The following is a 27341-nucleotide window of genomic DNA, read 5'->3' as shown; positions in this document are numbered from 1 at the left end:
ATTCTTAGAAAAATAGTTTATCCAAGATGGTGGTAATGGGAGGTTAGTTGAGCTCGACAAGAATGTATCTGAAGAGCAACAAGCTATAAATCCTCAGAAATTCATCCATGATAAGCCAGTAGTTAATGTCCCACCTCTACCCATAGATTAGATAGAATCTTCCATTCTCCTGAAAGATACATGGGTATGCTAAAAGAGGATTTATAGGAAGCATTCTTTGTGGGAGATGAGGGTCATAGTGATAATCCTAGTACTTTTGACGAGATGATGTCTGACATCGATTCTGAGAAATGGTTAGATGCAATGAAATCAGAAATTGACTCAATCCGTTCAAACCAGATATGGACCTTAGTGGATCCACCTGAGAAAATTATTTTCATTGGGCGTAAATAGATCTACAAAAAAAAAAATAGATACCGATGGTAAGGTAGCGACCTATAAGATAAGACTGGTGGTGAAGTATAGTCAGTGCTAAGGTATTGACTATCATGATATTTTTTACCTATAGCCATGCTGAAATTCATTCAACATTGCTTGTTGTTGCAGCTTACTATAATTATAAAATCTAACAGATGAATATGAAAACTACTTTTTTGAATGAATATCTTAAGGAAGATATCTATATGGAGCAGTCTTTGTGTTTCATATCCAATGATCATGATCACCGAGTCTGCAAGCTACAAAGATCCATCTATAGACTAAAGCAAATTTTTCAAAGTTGAAATTTTTATTTTGATGATGCAATCAAATCATTTGATTTTATCAAAAATGAAGAGGAACTTTGTGTTTATAAAAGGATCAGTGGGAGTGCGCTTGTCTTCCTCATACTGTATATAGATGATATCCTCCTTATTGAGAATGATATTTTCATACTGATCTTGGTCAAAATTTAGTTATCTAAAAATTTTTTTATGAAAGACCTAAGGGAAGCATCCTATATTTTTAGGATAAAGGTCTATAGAGATAGATCTAGAAGGATGCTTAGTTTATCACAAAAGCTATACATAGAGAAAGTGCTGAAGCGGTTCAGCATGAAAAACTCCAAAAGGAATTTGCTATCCTTTAGGTATGGTATTCGACTCTTCAAGAAAATGTGTTCTACCACTTCTGAGGAGATCGAGTGCATTAGTAGGATCCCTTATGCTTTGGCAATAGGGAGTCTGATGTATGTCATACTATATACTCGATCGAATATTACTCTTGCTATGAGTGTCACGAGCAGATATCAATCGAATCCAGATGAGGAGCACTGGATAGTAATGAAGAATATCTTTAAGTACTTATAAAGGATTAAGAATTTATTCTTGATCTTTGAAGGAGCACTTGAATTATGGATTAAGGGTTATACAGATTCGAACTTCATATCGAATCTTGATGATAAAAAGTCTACATCGGGGTATGTGTTCATTTGCAATGATGGTGCAGTTAGCTGGAAGTGTTTCAAGTAGAGTATCATCATAGATTCGACCATAAAAGTTGAGTATGTCATCACTTCGGATGCTGCAAAAGAAGGCTTCTGATTCAAAAAGTTTGTCACAAAATTTGGTGCAATGACATCGGAGCGATAATAATAAAGGCATAGTACTTACTAAGGAGCTTTGATATCATCAAAAATCAAAGCATATTGAGAGGTATTTTCATATAATATGCGACTATCTCGAGAAGTAATATATCGAGGTATGAAGAGTAGACTCTGCAGATAATATAGTAAACTCACTAATAAAGTAGTTGAGCTAGTTCAAAATAGATGCTCATCTTAAAAAGATGGGGCTTAGATTAATGGCCAGTTGGTTTTAGTCCAAGTGGGAGATTGTTAGATGTATGTCTTAGAAGCTAATTGTTGGCTGACACATTATTTATTCAATGACACAAATTTATACTTAAATTATTGATTTAATCATTAAAGGATAATTTTTTTTTTCATTCAAGTATCATATGTCCTTGAATTATCTTTGGAATTGATATTACGATACATATTCTCAACTATTAAGAATTAGAGGTATGTATGATTGATTCCTAAATTACTCCTGATCATAGGATAGTCATGAGGATGATAATCCATCCAGATAGATCGATGCACGATTCACTTTCTTCGGAGCAGATGAGTCTCTAATTTACAGTATAGAAATATTGAGTGGTAAGTATGAATAGTTGTTAGAGAATAACTAGTACTAAATGTGACCATATGAGAGATCACACAGATTTTTATTCAATAGTCAGTGATTATCTCGATGCTATAGTTGTGTGACTGATTTTTTGATCTGCAGTGTCATAGTTACTCATAGAAAGACTACTGTAATTTGACTACACATAAGCATTAACTCATTATGAATTTTTGTAGTAAATGTTGGCTTTAGGTGGTTGAGCTGTGGGAGCAATATGTGCATCAAAATGGGATCTATCGATCTTGATAGAGAGGAGTAGTCTTATGAGATTTGAAAAGCTGAGTTTACAAGTCTATGGCTATAGTAATGTGATTAATAAAAAAAAATTTATTTAAAATTACTATTGAACTTGAGCTGATCAGATCTATCGTATGACTGATGATGAGGTTTGACAAATTATCCGTGATTTACCATCTAGTCAAGATTTCGATAGAGAGACTGTATCATACATTAACTATACTTAGAGATTCTATTTTGGTTCTATTGGATTGTCACTATATATTGTTAGATATCATTGGTAGATTGTGAGAGCTCAAAAAGAATGTTTTGGATCAATGATCCTTGTCGAGTTAGAGTGAAACTGTTTCGACCCACTGTAAAGAATTTCAGTGATACTTATGATAGAGATCATAGTATGTCTTACTACTAGACAGAATTGAAACTATGGAGTCACACATAAAGGGAGAAGGTTTGGATTAGTTGTAATTGGGCTTATAAAGTACCAATTTATATAGATTTAGAGAAATCCTATTAGGTTTATGTTAATCTTGCTGACATCTGGGAGAACCTAATTTTTTTTGTGATTGGTTGGCTTATATGATAAGATTTAGCTAATTTCTACACTTTATTTGAACCTAATTAAATTTGATTTAATGGCCTCCAATGGTCAGATGCTTAATTTATGGTTTGAATTAAATCAAAAAAGAATTTTTTGATTTTATTCATCTTGATTTGATCAAGAATCTTTGAAATAAATTTATGAAATCATGTGGGCTGATTTGAGAACTTTTAATTGGATCCCATATGATAGGATGCCTAGCATTGGGTGTGGGCATGGGTCAATAATGGGCGGCGCCCTATTTACTTGGTCCAAGTAGTTTAAGGCTAGGACTTCTAATATGATTAGAAAGAGGGATCCTAATTTAATTAGGACACTCTTATGTTGTCTATTTAAAGGCTCCTAGCACTACCTCTCTTTATATGACATCTTTCCTCATCCTTGCCGCCACTTTTACTATGCCCAATGCCTCCTCTTCTCTTTCTCTCTCTAGTCCATGCCCTCTCTCTCTAGGCATCCTCCCTTTGGATCTTAGGGAGAGGTGGGTGGCACATCTTTTCTTGGTGTCAAATGTTGGTGCCAAGATTTGTTGGTTTCATCTTCTTCATCTCAAGTTGTTGGGAATAGTTATAACCACTTCTTATTTGTTATTCTTCTTGATTAGTTGAGGGATCAAGAAAGATTCTTGACTTCTTCAAGAATCAAGAAAGAAAGATCAAAAGGGTTCAAAGGTTGATCCCTATCCAAGCTTGGTTTAAGCCTATTCAGGCTTTGAGTTCAAGTGAATTGTATTAAGAGGAGCCTATCCGGATTGATCCTGTGGATACTCATAGAGGTAGGATGCTTGTGCTATTGATTCAGAACCTGCTCAACCTCAAGATCAAGGGATTGAATTAGATTCAACTCCAATTACAAGTTTGAAGCACAAAAAAATTGATTCAGATATGTGATTGATCACAGATTTTTCTTTATTCATCCTAAAATTAGTTTATATGAGTTTCAGCATATGAACTAGATCCATAGGTGCTTTGATATGATGAATGCATGCTTAGATTAAAAGTATTTTAATCTGATTTTTCTGTTGTATTTTAGATTTAAAAAATTTTTAAAATCCGCATGCATTAACACCTGTAGAAAATTCAACAAGGACTTCATTTGAAAGTCCATCATATGTCGATTCAATCTTCCATAAGTGCTGATCATGGAAAATGGCTGACAGTTCATCGATGCCTGATTTGCTAAATTCTACTGGGACATGGGCATCTCACACCACCTCACATCGGTAGGGTATCCCCAAGCCAACAAAGAGACCAAGGTAACTAATTGAACTCTTTTGTAGGGTTTGAAATTCAAGTAAGATCATGCAAAATGATCATGGGTCAATGGGCTTCACCATGTACTTTGGGCTCATTGAACTACATAGAGAATACTAATTGAGGAGACCCCTTTTAGCCTCTCCTTCAGAATGGAGACAGTCATCCTAGTGGAGATTGGACTTTTCTCATTACGAGTCGAAAGCTATGACAACCAAAATAATTCAGGATGGCTTCAAGCAAACTGGACCTACTCAAAGAAGTCTGAGAAAAAGTTTGAATGAGAATGGCAGATATCAACACAGGGTTGCACGATACTATAACCCTCATGTCTGTGACCAAGTGTTTAGGGTTGGCAATCTGGTGCTATGACGGGCTGAAGTATCTCAACCAAATGAATGAGGAAGGCTATCCCCTAATTAGAAGGGCCCTTGCCAAGTGGATGAGATCATCAGACCCAAAACCTACCACTTGCAGCAACTAAATGGAACCCTGCTTTAGCAACCCTAGAACTCAGACAATCTATGGATGTACTATCAATGAGTGTAAATAAATACTTTCAATAAAGTTCTTTTTTCCCTAATCCATAAGTCTTGTAGACAATTAAAGGCCTCATCCTTACAATATCATTCGAGCTAACAAAAGACCTCTAAGGCACCTCATTTCTGAACGAGAATAGCTGACAAGAAGACCTTAGTGATCGAAAAGCAAGGGCTAACCTAAGAGACCCTCAAAGTCAATTCATTTTCAAATGAGAATAGCTGATCCTCGAAGGCACCTTATTTTCAAATGAGAATAGCCAACTCTCAAAGGCACCTCATTTCCTAACAAGAATAGCTAATGAGAATGCCTTGGTCATGTGGGAGGTGAAAGTTAACCTAAGGGACCCTCGAAGGCCCTTTTCTCCTAAACAAGTCAAGCTGACAAAAACCTTGGGTGCTTGAAAAGCAATAGAAAACCATTGGGGTTTCAAAACTGCACCCAAAGTCAAAGGGAGGCCTAAGCTACTTAAAGAATGAAGCTTTTGTTAACATGTCCCTGACGTCAATTCGATGACTATCTTAATGAGATGGGGTCGTAAAATTAACCACAAATATAAAAAGTAACTTAAAATGTACCACAAAGATGGAAGACCATGAAATCAGAATTAACATGAATATTATAGTATTTTATTAATTTTAAAAAAGTTGGGATAACTGATTGCAATATTTATAGTCCAAATTGGCAAATAAAAGTACAAATTCATGAGCGACCCTAGGACTCAGAAGAAGGATCATCCCAAACTTGTGATGGCCCCTCACTACCTCTATTTGCTATGTCGACGATGACCACTAGAGGTTCTAAATCGTTGAGGGGTGGCAATTCAAGCAGATCAATGTCGATCTCTTGGAAAAGTCACCTAGTAAGAGACCTACACTTTTTGAAGCCGACCTAGTAGGCTGTAAGAGATGCCTTCAATATCCTATGGATGAATCTAACCTAGTTTGCGGTGGACTTTGCCTTCATCTGCTCGACCTTGCATTTAGCAAGGTTGGCGGGCTCCTTACTCTCCACCACCCTCAATCAAAGCTCCATCACCATCGACCTTTCCCTATCAATAGAATGCTCCAGGGTGGCAACTCTCTCCTTGGCTGTGTGGAGCTTGTTTTGGAGTCGAATAACCTTCTCAACGGCACCCCATCTAGCCTCTTCTGCTGTCGATATTCTAAGACAGCAATTCTCTCCTGAGCCAAGTGAAGTTCATTACAAAATTATGTAATTCTCTCCATGGTGCCCCACTTCACTTCCTCGGCTGCCTTCGTCAACTTCACGCAAGCTTCGGCTAACTAAGCTTTCTCCGAGGCATATACCTTGTTAGTTTGCTTAATGTTCTCCCCCAAGCGCTTTACTTCCACAAGGGCCTCGACATAAGCCTTCTCTCTCTCTGAAGCCCTTTGTTCTACTTTAGAAGTTTTCTTCTTAGCCTCACAAGCCTCTTTTTCAAGAACCTCAATTCGGGTAATGGACAGAGCCATGGCCCTCGATAGGGGCTCAACACGATGGCAAATGATCATACATCCACAAAGCTTACACTAGCTAAACTACATGGAGATAACATGAGGGCATGATAAGAATTATGACAAAATCTTAGAGGTAAAAAGTGTTGGGTTCCGATGGTGCAGTAGAAGGACTAGATATTTAAAATTTTTATTCGAAGCACTCTAGCACACCAAAACCCTAGAACCTAGAATCCCTTGACTACAACAATCAAAGCATAAATAAAATAAGCATGGACAAGAGAAATACCTATAATGCTTATTCCAACTTTGGTAGAGCTTCCATCAGGTGTCCAAGTGTTCATCCTCCAACGATGATCCATACGAAAGTGGAGCTAAGAATAGCGCTCCTTCTTCACCTTATTTCAAGAGTTCTAGCCCCTAGAACTCGATTAGCCACCAATCGATTAGACCTTTCTTCAGATTTGAGTCTGAACCTTTTAAAACCTCCTACTGGACCTAACCACCTTCTTCTAGACCTCTTAAACCCTTTGTCTTAAGAGAATTGGGCTTGTCATAAAAGAATAAGCCTTGTCCTAAAAGAACTAGGGTTGTAAGAGAGGGAGAGAGGGAGTGGATATAGCTTGCAAGTATTGAATGATCAACTCAATCTGCCACCCCCTATTTATAGCAATAGGAGGGATGCCAGAAAGTCTAGATAAGCCTCTCTGCAAATGCCATGAATCGATGTATCAGATATTAAGAGTCATATAAGAGGACTCTTAATTATATGATACAGTGATTCAGCATTCTCTCGCATCCGCTAGAAAAGAGAGATGCTTTCAACACCTCATCACAAATCAAAAAAATCTTAGTCACCTAGATAGCAATCTAAATGAGGCTTCTTATAATATAAAAATTGAGGTGTGAATATATCACAATGGAGAGAAAACTTAGCGTGAAGTTGCATCTTCTCACATTAATTTCTTCTACGCACGTGCATGCTAATGGGTGTTTCAGGCATCCTTCCCACATCCAGATAAATCAGAAAAAAATCTAAATAATATTCCATTTAATGATTTAACCAATAAGGAATATTATCTGATAAAAAACATTCCATTCAAAATTTATTTGAATGGCAGAAGGACTCTGCGATGTGAAGAGATATGAGAAACCTTTCTCGTGCGCATGCCTCACTTACAGAAGAATTTGATGCCAATTCAAGAGGCTTGTTCACCCTTTAAAAAGTATACAAAGAAGGTTAAGATTTGATCTCATTTCCATATAGGTCAGAGACCCAAAGCAAAAGGACTCTTGGTCCTTCTGCATGCCAAAACCAAAGAGCGCGTGTGTGCTTCTTTTTTTATTTTTGCACCAAGAGTCCTTAACTAAAAGGACTCTTTGTTTTTGGCGTTAACAAAATATGAGGTGCCTCTTATTGGGCTACCACCAGGTGGCACAACCTAACTCAAATGCTCATCAAATTAGATTAGCAAATTTGCAAGAATTGAGATCAAATTGATCTCCCAAGGAGCTAGGATTTCCACACATGCTAGCATACTTACTAGCAACCCTGATTGGATCCAAAATTTTAATCAACTTTATCAAAAAGGATCCTTGGCCAATTTTCTTATATGTGTATCCATTGAATTTCACATCTAGTCAGCAGTAAGTTCGGATGTAAGTTAACCTAATTTGATTAAACTCTTTCTAATCGATTAAGGTCTAAAATGAGCTAACCAAAGTTCAGCAATTAGAACCTCTTCTTTTGACGATCGAATTAAACTCTTTAATTTGATCAAACCCACAAGTCAAGATTGACATCTAGCAACATATCATGACTATTTAGAAGATATAAAATTGGATAGAAATACTAAATATATCCTTCAATGATAAATTATCATGCAATTCAATCCTTCAATCATTCCTGCATCTCGAATATATTTATGAGTATGGAATAATGTCAAACTAAAATATATATTCATATCGATTCTCAATCAACCAATGATAACTCTGATGATAAAGTATTAGAAACTCTTTCTAATCTTCATTCTGCTTTTGATCAAAAGACTTTTCTGAGTCATCTAGAGATGAAAATACACAGGATGAGATCTCTTCTTACTAGGAGTGATCAATTTTTTATTAACTGACTCACAATCTTTATATACACTCTATCATATTCAGAACATCCGGTACATATCTTAATGCCATGCCTGGGTATGAATCAAAATATCGGTTCATATGTACAAGATTCCATGATGATCTTAAGTCTAAGGATTACTTGTATAACTCTCACTTAGAAAATCATATTTATACATGCAAGTAAGGCTCCATAAGATATTCTCTATCGATGAATCAATTCAATGAATTTATTTTCTAATGAGCACCTACATCCTTGTATTAGTGTCCCCACACAAGTAACTAGTGGATCAACCACCCTCTCTATCGAGTAAATATAGGATGTGCCAGTCTTTTCGAAATATTGATCTCCGACTCAATACTTCCATGATAAAAAATATTTAAGATTAAAATTTTAAAATTTTAAGTCTCACAGGCATGACCCATTCATGTCTCCTAAAATCATTTTCCTAATCTTTGGGGTTCATCATAATCTTAAACATAGTAAGATATTGCTAATATGATGAATCACTATCTTATTTTATTATCAAATAAAAAATATTATTACATGAGTTGGAAGTTTATAAAGAAAAATTTCATCACATCACTTATGCGATTGGCTTGTAGGGCACTCTTCTTTCAATCTCTCACTTACACTAAAACCAATCATCTTTATATTTTAATCCCATACATTCTAGATGATGATCAAATAGCTGCTGTGATATGGTCTTAGTGAATAGATCTGCTATATTATTCTTAGTATCTACTCATTCAAGGATAACATCTTATCTCTCTATAATTTTTCGAATGAGGTGGAAGCGTCTGAGGATGTACTTGGATTTTTGATGAAACCTACATTCCTTAACTTAAATAATGATCCTAGTGTTATCACAATAGAATGGTACTGATTCTTCAATGTCAGGAATGACTCCTAATTTTATGATAAATTTCTTCATTTAGGCAGCTTTCTTAGGTGCTTCATTAGCAGCGATGTACTCTACCTCAGTGATTGAGTCAGCTACTACCGACTGCTTAGAACTCTTTTAACTCACTGCTCCATAATTTAGAATAAATACATATTCTGAAATTGACTTGCTATCATCGAGGTCAGATTGAAAACTAGAATCTATATATCCTTCTAGTTTCAACTTTGATCCATCTTTATATATTAGAAAAATATCTTTAGTCCTTCTTAGGTATTTAAAAATATTTTTCATAATTTTTCAATGATCCTCTCCTGGAACAGCCTGAAATCTGTTAGCTATGCCTAAAGCATAAGCTACATCAAATTTGGTACATAGTATAGCATACATTATTGATACCACAGTCGAAGCATAAGGGATTTCACTCATCTTTTTTCTCTCTTCTGGTTTCTTAGGATATTTTCTTGAAGAGATGTATGCCATGACTTACAGATAGATAATCTCTTTTACTTGCCTCCATATTGAATCTGTTTAATGTGAGATCTATGTATCGAGACTAGAACAAGCCTAGCATCTTCTTAAATCGATCTCTATAGATTTTTATATCTAGTATATAGGATGCTTCACCCAAGTTTTTCATGAAAAACTTATTTGATAGTCAAATCTTGATTGATTATAAAATTGAGATATCATTCTCAATAAGCAATATGTCATTGACGTACAGTACCAAAAAGACAACAGCACTCTCACTCTTCTTCTTATACACATATGGTTCATCATCATTTTTGATGAAGTCAAACTCTTTGACTATCATATCAAAATAGATATTCCAACTCCTCGAAGCTTGCTTCAATCTATAGATAGATTTTTTTAGCTTGCATACTTGATTTGCCCTCCCACTTGAGATAATCCCTCTGACTGAGTCATATAGACCTCTTCCTTAAGATTACCATTGAGAAAAGCAATCTTGACATCCATCTGTCAAATCTCATAATCATAGTATGCAGCTATAGTAAGCAAAATCCAAATGAACTTGAGCATAGTCACTGATGAGAAGATTTCATCATAGTTAATTTCTTGTTTTTGTTTGAAATTTTTTGCCATCAATCTAGCTTTATAGGTTTTCACTTGGCCATCTGCTTCAATCTACTTTTTGAAGACCCACTTGTATCCTATTGGAGTCACACCCTCAGGCACATCAACCAAGATCCACACTTAGTTGGTGTACATAGAGTCCATTTCAGATTTCATAGCTTCCAGCCATCTATTTGAGTCTCCACTCATGACAGTTTTCGAATAAGTCAGTGGATCATCATCTTGAATAATGTTAATCGAATTATCGTTCTTAATGATAAAACCATATCTTAGAGGTGCTTGACATACTCTATCTGACTTTTAGAGAGGAGGTGTGCATTATGAATGTACCTCATCCTCAGGTACTTCTAGTTGAGGATCCCCATTATGATTCAACCATAAGTACTTTTAGATCAGTTTAAAGGTTCTGAACTTCTTCAAGTTCAATATTCCTCCCACTACTTTCTTTTTGGATGAATTTATTTTCAAAAAAATGATATGCCTATTAACAAATACTTTTTATTCGGTACGATGGTAGAAGCAGTATCCTTTAGTTTCTTTAAGATACCCTACAAACCTATACTTATCTGATCTAACACTTAGCTTATGTCCAAAGATATTTTTGACATAAACAGGACAGCCTCAAATCTTAAGATATTTAAGATTAGACATTTTTCTTTTCATATCTTATATGGAGTACTGGTAACAAACTTTGAAGGCACTTTGTTTAATATATATGCAGTAGTGTCTAGGATATATCCCCAGAATGATATTGGAAGATCTATGAAGCACATCATAGACCGCACCATATCTATCAAAGTATGATTCCTCCTTTCAGCTATACCATTTTGCTGTGGTGTATAAGGAGCGATCTAGTCAGAGAGAATATTTTTTTTCTTAAGATGATCAAAAAATTCACTGGATAAGTATTCTCCTCTTTGATCAGATTGAAGAATCTTGATATTTTTTTTAATTTATTTATCGATCATACTTTGATATTCTTTGAACTTATCAAAAGCTTCAAATTTATGTTTCATAAGATACATATATCCGAACCTCGATAGATCATCCATAAAGATAATAAAGTAGGAGTATCTACCTCTTGCCTAAGTTATCATCAGCCCACATATATCTGAGTGTACTAGGGCTAACAACTCCTTTGCCCTCTCTCCATATCTAGAGAATGGAGTTTTGATCATCTTACCTATGAGACGAGATTCATAAGTTTTCAATAATTCATAATCATATGGGTCAAAAAAATTTTCTTCGTATAACTTATTTATCCTTGACTCACTAATATGACCAAGATGATAATGTCAGAGATATGTGATATTTACATCTTTTCTCTTTCTTTTCATATTTTTTTCAATATAAAAAATATTTTTATTGAGTGCAAGAATTAAAAGATTATTATCAATATAACCACTGCTATAATATTCATTAAAAAATAAAATGGAGCAACCATTGCCCATTAACTTTATTTTATAATCTTATTTTAATAACAAAAGTATAGAAATAATATTTTTAATAACCTTAAGCATGTAATAACAGTCTTTTAATTTTAAAATTTTATCTGAAGGTAAATCAAGCATATAAGTTTTTACAGCCTCTGTGCTAATGGACTCTCCACTTGCATCGAAAAGCTTGAGATCACCTCTTTTCAGCCCTCTGATGTTCTATAGTTGCTTTAATGAATTATAAATATATGATCCATAAACGGTATCCAAAATTTAAATATCAGAGTCTGATGCACTCAATAAAAAAAGATCTGTATCGTATACACACCTTTCGGTGCAATACTTGCATCCTACTTTAAGCTTGCAAGGTAATTCTTGCAATTATACTTCCAATGTCCTATCTTACCACAAAAATAATAGGTATTATCTATAGAGATATTCTTTGCCTTCTTATTATCACTGATTGAATCAGGATCAGAATTTTTTAGAACATCGAAGACCTTCTCTAATGCGAATCTAATTCACAAGTTCCTCAACCAATCCATATAGTTCGGACTGGTCAATATATTTTCATCTATGGTGTCATGCAGTGAGAATGAAGAAACTATAATATAGATTTAAATCTACATAAATTAAGAATAATAGTATAGACAGACCACTCATGATGATATGTATAACTAGATGAGATCATTTATTTTAGTTATTACTTTCACTATTTTATCATATACCATAGCCCTCTCTATGGTAGATGAGGAAATACTAAACTAATTTTTTAATGGGATTTAGATCCTTATTTCTCAAAAAAATCTTATGGATAGTACAACAAACTGTTGGAAAATATATCCTAAAATCAATCATCTAGGTTGTAGATGATTATGCTCCATACATGCATATAAATTATAAAATTGATAAATATTATCTGATAGATTCATCATAAAGAATACATCTTCCTAAATAGAACTCATATATTATGATGAAGTCCTTAGAGTTACTTTCAAAATAATAAAAGAGAATTTATCATGTAGTTCGTAAATCCTGCTCACGATCGAATGATACAATTGTTATAAGGACAATAATTATATCGAGTGTAGGTCGTTGTGTGCCATATTAGTTGGTTGTCCTCTTAACTAAGGTATGTGATGACATGGATATGGTATATGGATGAAATATAGGAGTACGTTTCACTAAGCATCACCAACTTCGGAACACTCTGCTATCAAGCGTTGCTCTGATGGGATATGGGTATAAGTATCTTTCTGACCTAAGGCTACCTCGATAACTTACAAACAACTCACTGTGCTTTGGTGCTAGACTATCTTAATTTCTAATTCGATGACGGAAGGTTTCTAGGTACAGTGAAGTACTTATGAAGTCTGAGTGCGAGTCAAGATAGAATTGATCGCTCCAAGTAAACTTAGAGATGATGCATCACTATATTTCAATTCAATAAAATTTTGGCCAAAGTAGTCCTAATGAGGAGTCATAAGATTTTTGAGATTGAGACACAATGTGGACCACTCATCTAGGGTTGACAGTTTAACCCTAAGTCATCCTTGAGCATCGAGAGTTAAAGGGATGAATTATATGGTAACTATATCCACGTAGATTTTAGAGTATTGCTGAGCATACATTCGACCTATCTGGATGTCAGATCCCATTACTAGATAGTTACATCGATTAGTATAAAAATTATTCTTATACTACTAGCTTAAGTTCCAACCTATGGGGTCACACATATAGAAATACTTGTCTGATCAAATGATTGATCGACAATTATGAATCATTGAAGGAATTAATTATCAATATGATTGATGATTAATCCTATGTAAAAATTATAATAAATTATTTACTAATGATTTATTAATTAAAAAAATAATTAATTAATAATTTAATTATTATTGATCTAATTTGATTGAGCAATGGAGATTGAATCAGATCTAATTGAATTCGATTCAATTAGGTTTGCTTTGGATTGATTGGATGTAGTCCTAATGGATAACAGGGCTTGTTCTAATAGATCTTAAAGATAAAAAAGATTTAATTTGATTTAGATTTGATTGGATTAAATTTTATTGGATAATAGGCTTGATTGGATCAAGTCCGATAGATTATGATATAATCTTATATCCAAGAATCAATCCCTGGATTGATGGGTTCTTAATCTAACTAATTCTCTAATTGGATTAGGGTCTAATTGATTTTTTAATTGGGCTAGGATCTAATTAGTTAGTTTGTTATAATTAATTCCTAAGTTAGTTAGGATTGGGTCCAAGAATTAGTTAAAGTTAGAACAAGATTCATGAGTCCTATTTGAAATAGGACTTGACCAAATCTTAAACCCCATGTATTTAAGTTTCTCCATGCCCCCTCTCCTCTCTACCATGAAATAACCCATGCCCAAGTAATATGCCGTGCCCCCTTTTTCTCTTCCATGAAAAAACAAACCGTCCCTCCCCTCTCCAAGTCTCTAAAAAGAAAGAAGGGGGCATCCAATAGTTGGACGCCCCAAATCCCACATGCCTTAGCCCCAATCTCTCACCTCTTTGGAAGGGGTCTTCAAGGGCTTTTGCTTGCTGGTTTTTAAGTGTCAAAGAGAGCTCCTCTTACTAGTTTTGGTTGAAAAATATATCTCAAAAGTCAATCATCAAGCTGTTGATGGTTGAGCAACCTTGTATTGTAATTGATTTGTTAATAAATAAAATATATTTTTGATATTTTTATCATAAGTTTTTATCTTCTAATGAACTCTGTTGTTGTGATGAAGTCTTTAGAACTATTTAGGTTCGATAAAGAAAGAATTTATCAATTAGTCCTTAAAACTGTTCACGACCAAATGATGGACTGTTAATAAGAATGACAGCTTCTATCGAGCATAAGTCACTGTAGGCCATATGGGTTGGTTGTCCTCTTAACCAAGGAGTGTGGAGACACTGGTATGGCATACAGGTGAGATATAAGGGTACATCATCATTGAACATGACCAACTCCATAGCATTCTGCTGTCGAGAATTTCTCTGATGGGATATAGGTATAAGTGTCCCTTAGACCTGAGATCGCCTCAGTGACTTGCAAGCAACTCACTGTGCTTTGATACTGGACTAACTAAATTTCTAATTCAGTGATGGAAGACTTCTGGGCACAGTCAAATACTTACAAAGTCAGAGTGTGATCGAGATGGGATTGACCACTCCAAGAGTTAGAGAAGAATGAGTCACTGAATTTCAATTTAGCAAAACCTTAGCCAGGGTAATCCATCAGATGGATTTGATATTTTAAAATACAATGTGGACAACCTGATCAGAGTTGACAGTTGAACTCTGAGATGTCCTATGAGCATTTTGGTCAAGGAGATGAATTATATAGAAACTATATCCGCATGGGTTCTAAGGATGTTGTTCTACACATTCGACCTATCCGACTGTCGGGTATCATTGCTAGATGGTCACTTCGATTGGTACAAAAATTTATTTCTATACTATCGACTTAGATTTGGACCTATGAGATTACACACATTAGAGTTCATGATCCGATCAGATGGTTGATCAATGATTAAGAGTCATTCTAGGGTTAAACAATCAATATGATTGACATTTGACCTAGTGCAAGTGTTGCAGGAGGATCGAATAGTAATTTGATTGCTAATTAACTTAATTTGATTAAGCTAGTGGACTGAGATTAAGTTTAATTAAATATGATTTAATTAGATTTAGTTTGAACTTGATTGAATCCAGTCCAATTGATTTATTGGATAAGCCAAGTGCAAGTAAAAACTATTCCTAGTTCAATTAAGACTTGGGTCAACCTAATTTCTAATTTGATTAAAAAATTAAATCAGATTTAAATCTAATTTAATCTGATTAAATTAGATTCTTAATTGGGTTAAGATCTATTTTAATTAGATTGATTTGGTTTTGGTTTGATTTAGTTTGAGAAATCAGATTGGAACAAGACATAGATTGAATCCTAGTAAGACTAGGATTCCACCTTGTGCCAATTTAGCCCCCACGCCCACTCTCTCTTATCCCACACCCACTCTCTCTTATTTTGTGTGACAAAACTTCTCTCCCAGGTCTTCACACATGTCCAAAACTTTTCTCTCTTTCTCTCTTACATGGAAAGTGGTTGTGGATCAAGTCACAATAGGAATTAGATTGGATTTCAAATTCTATGAGATAGAGTTTTAGTAAACAAAAACTCTTTCCTCATGGCATTGATTTTATCCAAATTTTTTTTGAGATTTTTATAGCTTTTATGGCACATAATATGCACCCTTTGCTGATGGTCCATGCATAAAAAGAAAGAGGGGGCACCCAAGAGTTGGGCACCCCTTGTCTTGCCATGTTTGGATAATCCTTAACTAGGTATTTGACCTAGATAAGGACTCTATCATATCTCTCTATTTAAAAAGAATTTCTTCATAAAATTTTTGTGAAAAATAGAGAAAAGAGAGACCTTTGGGGCATGTAAAAATCAAAGATAAAAATGGTTGGGGCATAGAGATACAAAAGATACAAGACTAGGTGTCTAGGTGAGAGCAAAGAGAAGAAGAAGAGGGTCTTCTTCTAGGGTTGCTGTGTTCTCCTATTCCCTTCCTCCATCTTAAGTTTTTTGAGAGTGTCTCAGATCTAAAACTTCTTCTCCTACTTCTCATCTTTGGAAGAGTCTTAATCAAAAAGAAGGAGGTATCTGATCGACAATCGAAGAAGGATCAGCACAGTACTAACACACTATGCTGATTTTCTGGATCAGGACTTCTGATCGTGATTTATGGGCTCGTGTGGATGACTCCTAGAGGTTGGATGCATGTGTGGATCACAATATCATCTTCAAGCTCAGATCAACAAAGTTAGAACGTCTAACTTGCAAGGTAATAGATCTGATCTATTATATTTTACATACATTAGATATAGTATAGAAACATATTGATATGATCAACATGTAGTTCTTGCTCTTCATATTTTAATTTCTGATTTAATATCATGTAATAATCATGTAATAAGATCTTAGATCTAAGAATTCTCTAATTTTATAAGATAAATTTTGATTTATTTTAGTCTTCTGCTGTCTGATCTTGAAAAAGTTTCAAGATCTAACCCTGAAACCCTAGATCTGGTTCCATCAATTGGTATCAGAGCCTAGGTTATTTATTACATGATTATTTATACATACTTACATTATTTTTTAGATTATATCTAATTTATAATTTAATTGTTAAATCTAAAATTAAAATTTTTAGATCAATCACAAACTGTAGGTTGTCTTGCTGTAAGGTTTACCCCTAATAGTGTAAAGGTTATCCTAGTTCATATAGATCTATCTTTGATCATAAATTTGTTGGATGTGATCTAGATTAAATTTATGATTTATTAGATTTAAAAGATATTTAAATCTAAAATAAAATCTCTTTGTTAATAATTTTGTCACAAAGAACCATCATATATTTGTCTGGAAAATTTGCGCAGTTTAAAGTTAAAATTATTTCAATTACATGAATCTATTTAGATTAGATCTAAAGTAGTTTCATGCTTATTTCACTTATATTTTGATTATGAATCAAACATGCAACTTGGTTGGTAGAGCCATGTTATAAAAATATTTTATAAACATAAAAATTATTTTCGAAAAGCTAAACCCCAATCCTCAGTCCAAAACTTAATTGAGAATTAAGAAGTTGTTTGATTAGGTTCTAAGATTGTGAATTGAAGAACCTAAGTCACAAACCATAACACATTGGGTTAATGGGTTAGTGGAAATTAGGTCCATTAATTGGGTTAGACCTAAGGTTAGATTAAAGATGGACTTAATTAGAGAATTGACTAAATCTAATCAATTGTTGTCTTAAATTAGGTCAAGGATTCTCTAGATCAATTACAATAGTTGTAGTTGGTCAAGTCCATATCTTTAACGATAACCAAATGGACTTGATTCTTGGCAAAGCGGTCTAGCATGAACTGTTAGATTGATCTAATCAAAACTAATTAAACCAGTTAGTGTCTAAGGTAAACCAGATCGGTGGTTTTTAATTGGCAGCCCGCTTTCCTGGCCATTTCTGATGGTGTCTAAGGCAAGCTTTGGTAGATCCTCCCACCGATCGAACTTACCTGGCCTCTTGGTGAAATTATATTTTGATATGATCACTTGACTATTCGAGCTGACCCATGTCAACTAGGTAAATCAGTGTGACTGATTTAGGTGCTCCTAGACTAGCCCTTTTAATGGTCTCCCTTAAGCGACTTGGTGAAGCCAGTGGAAGGATCATGATAAGCTGGTTTATCTGACCTCATCCTCTAAATCAATTAAATCCTCTAAAATTATTAGGTCTTTAAAATAAAATAGTTATGGTAATAACTAGATCATAGCCTCCCATTAAGTGGATGATAATGGGTCCATCAGTTGGATAATCATTGGAGGCCCAAAGGCCTGGTGCTTATCGGCTGATGGAATTGTCATTCATAATATGATTTCTTGACTGTATTTTTCTAAATGGTGGTTAGGTTAGCCAACCAAAGTTGGGCCTAATCATTCATTGGCTAGATGGGCCAAGTATGGTCATGTTAATGGTTGGACCTAACCAAACCTTTTCAGTGGAGGCCAAAGCATACTGATTAGGGACTGGGGCAAAATTAAAATTACTAAAAATTATTTAGAAAAATAATTGGTTATGAACCTACCCTTAGATGTAAATGGGTTGGCCAACCAAAGTTGGGCTTGTATGCAGTCTAAGTGGATTCTAGTACCCACTAAGAAATTAGGGTAATTCCTCGAATTAGAGGTAGAGGCTACCAATTCAAATAAAATAATGGGAGAAACCTTTTGATTAAAGTCAAAATCTTTAGGTTTAATGAATCAATTACTAAATAGGTTATGATTTTTCTTTGCACAGATATGGCCACTTTCCTATCGCTCCGATCATTATTGGACAATGCTAAGTTAGTGGGACCCAACTTCGGTAGCTGGTACCGAAAGTTGAAGATAGTCCTAGAGCATGAACGGATCCTATATGTGATAATAGATCCTGCACCTGAGGAGCCAGCTGTCAATGCACGTGGAACAGTCAAAGATACTTATCAGAAGTTGCTCAGTGATCGGATCACGATGCGCTGCATCATGCTGGCTGCCATGAGCGACGAGTTCAGTCGCAAATTTGAGACGACTCAGCCAAAGAACATGCTTCAAGTGTTGGAGGATGCTTTTGGCACACCCGATGATGTGGAGAGACACAAGACTAGTTGTGCCATCTTCAATGCCAAAATATGGGATGGTGCCTCTGTCATTGATCATGTATTGTACATAATCGAGCTAATGGAGTATTTGAGCAAGCTCGGCTTTTCTTTGCATGAACAGCTTGGGAAAGATGCAATACTGAACTCGCTGCCCAAGTCTTATCTCCCATTCCTCACTCATTATAGAATGACAAAGCCTGAAGTAAACTACCACGGGTTACTGGGGTTGCTTCAGAACTTTGAGAAGGATCACCAACTCCACAAGGAGTCGATGAACTTAGTGGAAGGTTCATCTTCTGGTTCTCGACCCTTTAAGAAAGGAAAGAAGAACAAGAAGAAGAAAGTAAAGAAGATGCAAGTTTAGGCTGGGACATCAGTGCAAGGCCAGACCAAAAAGATCAAGCCCAATAAGAGTCAAGCTAAATGCTTCTTTTACAAGAAGCGGGGGCATTGAAAGAGAAACTATCCTCAGTACATTACCTCTCTAGACCCAAACAGGCAGAGAAAGCAGCAAGCTGTTGCTGGACAAGGTATTTATATGATAACTCCTTGCAATTTCTCTATTTGTGATATAACTGACTGGGTATTGGATACCAGTAGCCCTTACCATATTTGCAATTCGTTGCAGGGGTTGTAGATCAATAGGAGATTCGAGCAAGGTGAGAGGTTCCTGAACGTTGCAAATGGAAGACCAGTTCCAGTTCTAGCATTAGGAATCTTGAAACTTGTATTTGGATCCCATATCGTTGTTCTTAATGATTGTCATTTCTATCCCAGTTTCTTTTTAAATGTTACTTCTGTAGGCCTTTATTGGATTTCGGTGGCATAGCGGAAGGGTTAGGTGTTTAAAATTTATTTTTTCATTCAAAACACCCAATGCACCGGAAGCCCTAATGCCTAGAAACTCTTGACTATAATAATCAAAGCATAATAAATATAAATTATAACAAGAATATCTATAGTATTAATCTTAATTTTTATAGGATGTTCAAGTGTCCACCCTCCAATGGTGATCCACACAAAAATTAAACCAAACACAGCGCTCCTTCTTCACCTTGCTTCAAGAGTTTTAGCCCCTAGAACTCGACTAGCCTCATACCGATCAAATTTCTTCAAGAACCTGACCTCACCCTCTAAGAACCTCCTCTGAACTTCTGATTCTCCTTCTTTAGGACCCTTACAACCCTTGTTAGGACTAGATAAGGCTTTGTCTTAAATCCGAAATCCCTGTCTTAAAACTAAGATAGGTTGTAAGAAAGAAAGGAGAGCAACAGGAGAAAAATTAGAAACCCCTCTTAGATTCATCGGATACCCAGCACCCCGGCCTATTTATAGCCACCAGAGAGATGCAAAAAGAGAGAGATATGCCTTATCCCAAAAGGATTATCTGATCTGATTATCAGAGATAAGAGTTCCTTCAAGTAGAAGGACTCTTATCCATGATACATCGATCAGCACCCTGGTCTGCACACATACAATCAAAGAAGGAATATTTTCATGTCTCTTCTCAAATCAAAAAAAATTTCAAAAATCTTTGTGGATTTAGGATTCAATCTAAATTTTATAAAATTAAAATTGGTGATAAAATTCTCATGAAAGGATGCTATGCTCGCACCTCTTCACGCGAGTGCTGATCACCATGCGCGCAGGCATCAGGACCGACTTTTGGCATTAGTGTGGCATCCAGATAAGTCTGAAAAAAATTTAAAAAAATTACCAAAAATATCTTATCAAATGTATAACATTATTAATAAAAATTATTCCAATATGAAAGCATTTGATAGGGAGAAGGACTCTCCAAATCACGGAGAGATGCAATGCTTCTGCATGCGTGTGCGAGACATCCTTCTTTTTCTAATTTTTTCTCTTCCTTAAAAATTCTAAAAAAAATATATCTCATACTTTGAGATATATACCAGAGGATGGAGGGTGATGTGAGCTACCACACATAATTTTAATCCTACAAAAAGTGATATTTTTCTTCTGCCCATGCCAACACTTGTATGCAGAACCTGTTTTGCACCAAGAGTCCACCACAACTTGGACTCTTCATAATTGGTGTTAACATGAGATGTGGTGCCCCAATTTAGGCTGCTTCCAGGTGATATGACCTGACCCAAATATTTACAAAATTGGGCTAGCTAATTAGCAAGGGATGGGACTAAATTGGTCTCCAAAGGAGCAAGGGTTTCCATACGTGCTAGCATGCTTACCGAAATCCTGATTGAATCCAAAATTTCAATCAACCTTTTTCAAAAGAATCCTTGACCAATTTCTATATGTGTGTGACCTATTGGGTTCCACATCTAGTCAGTAGTAGGTCTGGGTATAAGTTGACCAAATTTGATTAGATTTCAATCTAATCGATTTTGGTCCAATCGAGCTAACCCGAGTTCAATAATTAGAATCATTTATAATTGGCAATCGAATTAAACTCCTTAATTCGGTCAAAAATCTATAAGTCAAGATTGACATCTAGCAATATGTCATGACTACTCAGAAGATATAAAATTTAGTGAAAATACCAAATCTACCCTTCAGTGATAAATTACCGTGCAATTCAATCTTTCGATCATCCTTGCATCCTGAATATGTTCATGAGTATGGAATCATATCAAACTCAAACACATATTCATATCGATTTTCAATTAACCAATAATGACTCTAATGAAAAAGCATTAGAAACTCTTTCTAATCTCCTTCTTGCTTTTGGCCAAAAGACTTTTCTGAGTCATCTAGGATTGAGAATACACAGGATGCGATCTCCTCTTACTAGGAGTGATTGATTCTATATTGACCTACTCACAACCTTCATACATACTCCACCATATCCAGAACACCCCGTACATATCTTAATGCCATGCTTCGGTATGAACCAAAATATGGGTTCATGTGCATAAGATTCTATGGTGATTTCAGGTCTAAGGATCACTTGCACAACTCCCACTTAGAGAACCATCTTTGACATGCAAATAAGGCTTCCATTAGATGTTCTCTTTCATCGAGTCAATTCAGTGGACTCATTTCTCAAATGAGCACCCACATCCTTGTATTAGTGTCTCACATAAGTGACTAGTGAGATCTGCCACCCTCTTCATTGAGCATACATAGGATGTGTCAGTCTATCTGGAACATTGATCCCTGACTCAATACTCTTACAATCAGGAATATTTAAGATTAGGATTTTAGGTCTCACTAGCATGACCCATTCATGTCTTCTAAAATTATTATCCTAATTTTTGGGGTTCATCATAATCTTAGATATATTAAGATGCAGCTAATCTGATGAATCAATGCTTCAAATAATAAATATCGTTTCATGAGTTGAAAAATTTTAAAAAAAGTCCCATCGCAACACACTTACGATTGGTTTATAGGGCACTCTTCTTTCAATCTCTCACTTGCACTAAAGCCAATCATCTTTGTATCTCATACAATTAAGATGGTGATCATATAGCTGTTATGGTATGGCCTTAGTGAATAGATCTGCTATATTGTTCTTTCTGTCTACTCATTCAAAAATAACATCTTTTCTTTAACGAGATGAAAACGTCTGAGGATGTACTTGGATCTATAATGAGACCTAGGTTCCTTATTTTGAATAACGACCCCAGTATTGTCACTATAGAGTGACACCGATCCTTCAATCTTAGGAACGACTCTTAAATCCATGATGAGTTTCTTCATCCAGACAGCTTCCTTAATTGCTTCACTAGTAGCAACATACTCTGGCTCAGTAGTTGAGTCAGCTACTATCTGTTGTTTGGAACTCTTCCAACTCACTGCCCCATCAATTAGGATAAACACATACTCTGATATTTACTTGCTATCATCTGCTTTCCAATGATCCTTCCTTAGATCAGTCTGAAATCTACTAGCTATGCCCAAAGCATAAGCTACATCAGGCTTGGTACATAGCATGGCATACATAATTGATCCCACAGCCGAAGCATAAGAGATTTCATTCATCTTTTTCTTTCTTCTGATGTCTTTAAGATATATTTTTTAGAGAGATATATACCATAACTTACAGACAAGTAACCTTTCTTACTTGCCTCCATATTAAATCTCTTTAATATGAGGTCTATGTACCGTGACTGGGATAAGCCTAACATCCTTTTAGATCTATCTCTATAGATCTTTATACCCGGTATATAGGATGCTTCACCCTAATCTTTTATAGAAAACTTATTTGATAGCCAAGGTTTGATCAATTGCATCATTGGGATATCATTCTTAATGAGTAGTATGTCACCAACATACAGAACCAAGAAGACAATAACACTCCCACTTGTCTTCTTATATACACATGGTTCATCCGTATTTTTGATAAAGCCAAACTCTTTGACTGTCATATCAAATCGGATGTTTCAGCTCCTCAAAATCTGCTTCGATCCATAGATGGATCTCATTAGCCTGCACACTTGATTTGCTCTCCCACTTAAGACAAATCTCTCTGGCTGAGTCATATAGACCTCTTCCTCTAGATTACTATTGAAAATCGATCTTGACATCCATCTACCAGATTTCATAATCATAGTATGCTGCTATAGCAAGCAAAATTCGGACAGACTTGAGCATAGCCACTGGTGAGAAGGTTTCATCATAGTCAGTTTCTTGCCTTTGACTGAAATCCTTCACTACTAACCTAGCTTTGTAGGTTTTCACTTGGCCATCTACTTTGATCTTCCTTTTGAAGATCCACTTGTACCCTATTAGGGTCACACCCTCAGGTGCATCAACCAAGGTCTACACTTGGTTGGTATTCATCGAGTCTATCTCAGATTTCATAGCTTCCAGTTATCTATTTGAGTCTCTATTCATGACAGCTTCCGAATAGGTCAGTGGATCAACATTCTAAATAATGTTGATAGAATTGTTATTCTTAATGACAAAATTATATCTCAAAGATGCTTGATATACTCTATCTGATCTTCAGAGAGGAGGTGTGTATAGTGGATGTACCTCATCCTTGGGTACTTTTGATTGAGGATCTTCTTATGGTCCAACCATTGATATTTTTGGATCGATTTGTAGATCATGAACTTTCATAAATTCAATATTCCTCCCACTACCTCCTTTTTGGATAAATTCATGTTTCAAAAAAGTGGCATACCTACTAACAAACACTTTTTATTCAGTAGGATGGTTGAAATAGTATCCATTAATTTTCTTAAGATACTCTACAAATCTACACTTGTCTGATCTACCACTAAGCTTATGTCCAAAAAATATTTTTGACATAAGTAGGACAGCCCAAAGTCTTAAGATGTTTAAGATTAAGCTTTCTTCCATTCCATATCTCATATGGAGTGCTTGCAACAGACTTTGAAGGCATTCTGTTTAATATATATGTGGCAGTCTCTAAGGCATTATCCCTAGAAAGATATTGAGAGATCGGTGAAGCATATCATAGACCGCACCATATCTATTAAAGTACGATTCCTCCTTTCTGCTACACCATTTAACTAAAGTGTATAAGGAGGGATCCATTCAGAGAGAATACCTTTACTTTTAAGATGATCAAAAAATTCACTGGATAAGTACTCTCTTTTTCGATCAGATCGAAGAATTTTGATACTTTTTTCAGTTTATTTCTCGACCATACCTTGATACTCTTTGAACTTATCAAAATTTTCAAATTTATGTTTCATAAGATACACATATCCGAACCTTAATAAATCATCTGTAAAGATAATAAAATAGGAGTATCTTCTTCTGGCCCGAGTTGTTATCAATCCATATATATCTATATGTACTAGAGCTAACAACTCACCTATCCTCTCTCTATATCCAAAAAATGAAGTCTTGATCATCTTACCCATGAGATAAGATTTATAAGTTTCCAATGATTCATAATCATTTGGGTCAAAGAATTCTTCTTTGTATAACTTGTTTATTCTTGACTCACTAATATGACCAAGGCGATAATGCCAGAGAAATGTGACATTCATATTTTCTCTCTTTCTTTTCATATTTCTTTCAATATAAAAAATATTTTTATTGAGTACAAGAATTAAAAGATTATTATCAATATAACCACTGTCATAAAATTTATTAGAAAAAAAATGAAGCATCTATTTTCCATTAGCTTTATTTCATAACCTTATTTTAATAACAAAGATATAGAAATAATATTTCTAATGATCTTTGGCATGTAATAACAGTCTTTTAATTCTAATATTTTGTTCGAAGATAAATCAAGCATACAGGTTTCCACAACCTCTGTGCTAATGGACTCTCCACTTGCACCATAAAGTTCAAGGTTATCTCTTTTCAGATCTTTGATATTCTATAGTTATAGTAACAAACTATAGAAGTATGATCCACTGGTGGTATCCAATACTTAAATATCAGAGTCTGAATCACTCAATAAAAATAGGTCTGTATCATATACACACCTTTTGATGTTACACTTGCACCCTACTTCAATCTTACAAGATTATTCTTGCCATTATATTCTCAATTTTTAAATTTATCATAAATAATATCCATACGGACATCATTACCTTCTCATTATTACTGATCAAACTAGGATCAAAAATATCCAGAATATCAGAGTTTTTTTCTGATATAAACCTAATTTGTAAGTTTCTCAACCAATCCACATAGTTGTATCAGTCAACATAGTTTTATTTATTGTATCATGGGGTGAAAATAAAGAAGCCATAATGTAGACTTAATCTACATAAAATAATAGTATAAGCGACCACTCATGTTTGACATGCATAACTAGATGAGGACTTTTAAAACTAGTTATGTCTCCCACTATTTTATCAGATACCATAGCCCTCTCCTATGGTAAATGAGATATATTTTATATTTATTTTAGTAGAATTGAGATCTTAATTTTTCATAATGATCTTGTGTTAACACAATAAATCCTTATGAGTTCATAGGTAGGAAACTCTTTTCAATTACATCTCATGTAATTCTCAATATTTTATCTTGGTCTCTAAAACATTACTAGCCTTATGTTGACACAATAAGCTATAATATTTTAGTTAAGTAAGATCCTTCATTTTAACACAGTCAAAATCGAATATAACTGCCCTTGTGTTAGCACAACAAAGCAGTATATTTAAAATTATCATAAGCATCTTTTATGCACCAAGATTATATTATATCAATCCTTATGACAAGCCTTATGGTAACACAACAAACTAGCCATAGTTCATGATGTAACATTAACCTAGCATGAAGGAAGGCCCTTAGTAGTGTTTAAAATGTTAAGCTACCTTCATTCAAGATTCGAACTAATCTAATTGGCCAGAAAAGTGTTAAGATTGGTGAGGGTCCCTCCATTGCTTTTCTTATACATCAATAAAATTGGTCAGATCAGCACTGGAACCAATTAAATAACCACCGCACTTGAAACACTTCTTAGACATCAATTAATTAATCAATTTAAAAAAATAGGTCAGCTTCTGGTTCACAACACTATGACTTAATATGATTTTTATGAGAGCTTTAATGGTCTCAAACACATCCTAATTCAATCTATCACAAGAATGCACTATAATAGATGTATCTTAATAATCATAACAACTAATTATGACATATTATCATATCTCTAAGATATGAAAGCAGAATCATACAATATGATTATAACTAAATATCTTAAGCATATCATATATGCATAAAGTTCTAATAATATGCATGAATATAAAACTCTTTTTTCGTGGTTCTTCTTCTTGAAACATCACAGTGGCACCCCTACACGCCATAAGAGTACCCTATTGAATAGGAAGAGAGGGTCTCTGAACCTACTTGCTCTTATGATCGGATGGTCTGGTGATGAACTTCAATTAGAGTACTAAGCTACTATGAAAATTCTATACATACATCATATATTTTATATTTAAAACATATCTCTAAGACATGATAGGGTTTGGATGTTCAATCGGGTTCAACCCTTGACCCGACTTGAACCAAACCAAAAACTCATGCTTGATCATAATCAAGATAATAATTTAATCTTTGATTACATAAATCAAGAAAGGCTCTGATACCACTGTTGGATTTCGGTGGCACAGCGAAAGGGTTAGGTGTTTAAAATTTTCATTCAAAACACCCAATACACCGGAAGCCCTAATGCCTAAAAACTCTTAACTATAATAATCAAAGCATAATAAATATAAATTAGGATAAGAATAATACCTATAGTGCTAATCCTAATTTTTACAAGGCGTCCAAGTATCTGCCCTCCAATGATAATCCACACAGAAATTGAACCAAAGACAGCGCTCCTTCTTCACCTTGCTTCAAGAGTTCTAGCCCCTAGAACTCGACTAGCCTCGTACCGATCAAGTTT

Source organism: Elaeis guineensis, chromosome 14 (assembly GCF_000442705.2).
Source record: "Elaeis guineensis isolate ETL-2024a chromosome 14, EG11, whole genome shotgun sequence".
NCBI classification, from domain to species: Eukaryota; Viridiplantae; Streptophyta; class Magnoliopsida; order Arecales; family Arecaceae; genus Elaeis; species Elaeis guineensis.
This window is presented reverse-complemented; position numbering follows the sequence as displayed.